The sequence below is a fragment of the Oncorhynchus mykiss genome, chromosome 20, assembly GCF_057628025.1.
Source record: "Oncorhynchus mykiss isolate SJ-2025 chromosome 20, ASM5762802v1, whole genome shotgun sequence".
In the NCBI taxonomy this organism is placed as follows: Eukaryota; Metazoa; Chordata; class Actinopteri; order Salmoniformes; family Salmonidae; genus Oncorhynchus; species Oncorhynchus mykiss.
In genome coordinates this window covers 17,770,446-17,775,078 of record NC_143041.1, presented here as the reverse complement: position 1 = coordinate 17,775,078, position 4,633 = coordinate 17,770,446, and positions in this window count along the sequence as shown.

The window sequence follows — 4,633 nt, the reverse complement described above, 5'->3', positions numbered from 1 at the left end:
GGTGTACCTGTGGATGTATTTCAAGGCCTACCTTCAAACTGAGTGCTTCTTTGCTTGACATCATGGGAAAATCAAAAGAAATCAGCCAAGACCTCAATAAAAAATATTGTAGACCCCCACAAGTCTGGTTCATCCTTGGGAGCAATTTCCAAACGCCTGAAGGTACCACGTTCATCTGTACAAACAATAGTACGCAAGTATAAACACCATGGGACCACGAAGCCGTCAACTGCTCAGGAAGGAGACACGTTCTGTCTCCTAGAGATGAACGTACTTTGGTGCGAAAACTGCAAATCAATCCCAGAACAACAGCAAAGGACCTTGTGAAGATGCTTGAGGAAACAGGTACAAAAGTATCTGTGTCCATAGTAAAACGAGTCCTATATCGACTTAACCTGAAAGGCCGCTCAGCAAGGAAGAAACCACTGCTCCAAAACCACCATAGAAAAGCCGGACTACGGTTTGCAACTGCACATGGGGACAAAGATCATACTTTTTGGAGAAATGTTCTCTGGTCTGATGAAACAAAAATAGAACTGTTTGGCCATAATGACCATCGTTATGTTTGGAGGAGAAAGGGGGAGGTTTTCAAGCCGAAGAACACCATCCCAACCGTGAAGCACGGGTGTGGCAGCATCATGTTGTGGGGGTGCTTTGCTGCAGGAGGGACTGGTGCACTTCACTAAATAGATGGCATCAAAATGATGTGGATATATTGAAGCAACATCTCAAGACATCAGTGAGGAAGTTAAAGCTTGTTCGCAAATGGGTCTTCCAAATGGACAAGACCCCAAATATACTTCCAAAGTTGGGACAAAATGGCTTAAGGACAACAAAGTCAAGGTTTTGGAGTGGCCATCACAAAGCCCTGACCTCAATCCTATAGAAAATGTGTGGGCAGAACTGAAAAAGTGTGTGCAAGCAAGGAGGCCTAAACACCTGACTCAGTTACACCAGCTCTGTCAGGAGGAATGGGCCAAAATTCACCCAACTTATTTGGGGAGGTTTTGGAAGGCTACCCGAAACGTTTGACCCAAGATAAACAATTTACAGACAATGCTAACAAAGACTAATTGAGTGTATGTAAACTTCTGACCCACTGAGAATGTGATGAAAGAAATAAAAGGTGTAATAAATAATTCTCTCTCCTATTATTCTGATATTTCACATTATTAAAATAAAGTGGTGATCCTAACTGACCTAAGACAGGGAATTTTTACTAGGATTAAATGTCAGGAATTGTGAAAAACTGAGTTTAAATGTATTTGGCTAAGGTGTATGTAAACTTCCGACTTCAACTGTAAATGTGATACTTCAGTTTGGTTTTTTTCATACATTTGCAGACATTTCTAAAAACCTGTTTTTGCTTTGTCATTAAGGGGTTCTGTGTGTAGATTGATAAGGGGGAAAAAAACAATTTAAGAAATTTTAGAATAAGGCTGTAACTTAACAAAGTGTGGAAAAGGTCAAGGGGTCTGAATACTTTCCGAAGGCACTGCAGCCAATGTACTTGCTAGGCTAAGTCTAACTTAGTGAAGCCCTTACTTTTTAGAGTGATAAGCTGTAGTCAGGTGGTCATTACCATGTAATGAGGTGTTAACTATAACCAGTACGTAATATAGCACGTAATATAGTGTTCATAATTATGACCAGCTGGTCAGATAGAGGTCATAATTATGACCAACTGGTAGTTTTGTGGTCAGACAAATATGTCATATTCTGGTCCGTATTCCTTTTTTAACCAGTTTGCGTCCAGAAGAATACGTCCTAAAAATATATCATACTGACGTCTTTTCAACCAGGGTATGAATTCATTACCATCTACATTGGTGGCCATTTTTTATTTCCGCTTCCTGGTAAAGTTTGCAATGAGCACCCCTATGTTTTCTTGTCATCTAAGGAATGTTTGTACCAAATATCATGCTTGTGAACATCATGTTGCGTTTTTTTTAGCTAAAACTATGCTGACTACTAAGGATGCTCTAGTCTAGAGCGCCTGGTTAAATCTTGCTTAAGATAATTATGAAACTCTCTCCATGGTTAAAGTAGGAGGATATATATGTTATTGCTGTAAAAAAAAATGTGTGTGTGCTACATTTAATATCATAATTTTTTTAAATTATTACTTTGACATGTTGAATTATTTTATATTACGTTAATTTCCCTGTGGTGGAGAAAGCGTGTTACTACATACATTACACAAGCTTGCATTTTCACCACATAAAATTGAGTGGAATTACACATTCAGGGTCGTGATTCGTTAAAGTTAAATAACAAAGCAACTGATTTGTTGCCCCATTTTGGTAGCCTCCCATAATCTCTGTCCTACATTCTAGAATTTAGATGACTGTCTTCAACAAATTTTATTTTAACCAGTGATGTAAAAATGATTCTCAGATTCCGTGTGGCATTTGAATAGTGTTAGGGCATACACCCCAAATATTTGCCCCACATTCAATTGATTTCAACATCATATAGATAGTGATTAAAGCCCCAGTGCAGTCAAAAACGTGATTCTCCCGTGTGTTGTCTATAATCCTGGAATAAATTGGAATAATACTGTGAAATTGTGAAAATTATGATAATGCCCTTTTAGTGTAAGAACTGTTTGAAAAGACCACTTTTAATTTCAGCCTTCTTTGGCAACCTGGTCTCAGAGCATTTCGTATTATTCTGTACGTACAATGAATCCGAGACACCGCATTTAGTATGATATGTTGCGTTTTGTATGGTTTGTATTCATTAGTGGATGTCCATCACCCATTTTGTATGATATGTTACGATTTACAATTGGTATTATATGTTACGAATGAGCAAAATGTACAATATGTTACGAATTCGCAAAATGTATGATATGTTACAAATTCTAGCTTTGTGGCTAACGTTAGCTAGCTCGCTAACATTAGCTAGGCAAGGTGTTAGGGTTAGGGGTTAAGGTTAGGGTTAATTTTAGGATTTAGAGTAAAGGGTTAAGGTTAGGATTAGGATTAGGGGAAGGGTTAGCTAAAATGGTAACGGTTAGGGTTAGGGGAAGGGTTAGCTAACAGGCTAAGTAGTTGCAAAGTAGATAAAAAGGAGTAAGTAGTTGAAAAGTTGCTAAAAATGCTAAAGTTGTCCCAGATGAGATTCGAACTCACAACCTTTGGGTTGCTAGATGTTCGTGGCAGTAAATTAGTTAATAGATAAGAAAGAGAGTTCCAAACCTCTCTGCCAATAATAGCTAGTTTTCAGATCACTCCCAGACAATCCTAGTAAAATTCTTGCTTGATTAATTGCTCTTTGCTAAGAAGATATTTTTGTTTCTTTTTGACCATTTTAATTTAAAACAATCACAGCAAGTTACTTAATTGTTAACAAGAAATTATTTGATATTGAGATAAAAACGGCTGATTGGACCTTTAACAAACAAAAAATGGCCTTACACTTACTGCGCTGGCAACCCACTTGAATCAAAACGAGACACTTCAAAAACAGGAGGTTGGTGGCACCTTAATTGGGGAGGGCGGGCTCGTGGTAATGGCTGGAGCGGAATGGGTGGAATGGTATCAAATACATCAAACACATGGTTTCTATATCAAAATGCAAAATTCCTAAATGTGGCTGACTGTCTTCTGCCGGTTGTCCTCTAACCAGTGATGTATATGGGGCGGCAGGTAGCCTAGTGGTTGGACCAGTAACCGGAAGGTTGATGGATCAAATACCCGAGCTGATAACTAAAACCCTATTGTTCTGCCCCTGAGCAAGGCAGTTAACCCACTGGGTGCCGAAGATGTGGATTTCGATTATTAAGGCAGCCCCCCCGCACCTCTGATTCAGAGGGATTGGGTTAAATGCGGAAGACACATTTCAGTTTACATGTGTTTTTTTAGTTGTGGTAGTTTCAACAGTGCATATAACCTGATTTCAACCCTAATTGATATTAATGATTTATTGCCCCTTGTCACTAGTCACCAAAACGGGACCATCTCACCTATTCCCTATTCACCTTCTAGACATGCCCTCTACTTCCAATTCACCACACCTTAACTCACTCTGCTAATCACCACCAGTTTGCAATATTTACAAATATTTTATATATATATTTTATATATATATATAACTGATTAAATACTGATTAAACACACACACACATTTCATAACAAGAATTTAACATAATGGCATTTTCCCAGATTTTTTCATTGACACAGAGGTTGCAAATGAATCCCACCCCAGTTCAATTTGAGCATAGCTCATGAGCCCACCTCTGACACTGCTCACACTGTATCCAGTTCCCACAGGTAACACAGAAGAGCTTGTTACAGAACAATCATTCTGCATCCCCTTCTTTTAGGGTGTTTGTTGTGGTTTTGGAACCTGAAGCAAACTTTTTCAGTGGCGCCACAGTTTTCTTCAGTATCACAGCTTTCTCCCTTTGCTTTCTTCCTTCTCTCTTAGTTTTTTTTGCCTTGTCCTCCAGGAACCTCTTGTGGGGTTGAGTCTGTCAGGACTGTACTCAGCCTTAATAATCCTAGGCCTCGTCTCCTGTAACCTTGGCCTGGAGGACAACTCCAATATGACCTCTGCCGCTGTTTGTTGTTGTCAAACTGGTACTTTAACCTAGTTTAAGATAGTACACCCTAATCATTTTCTTTAA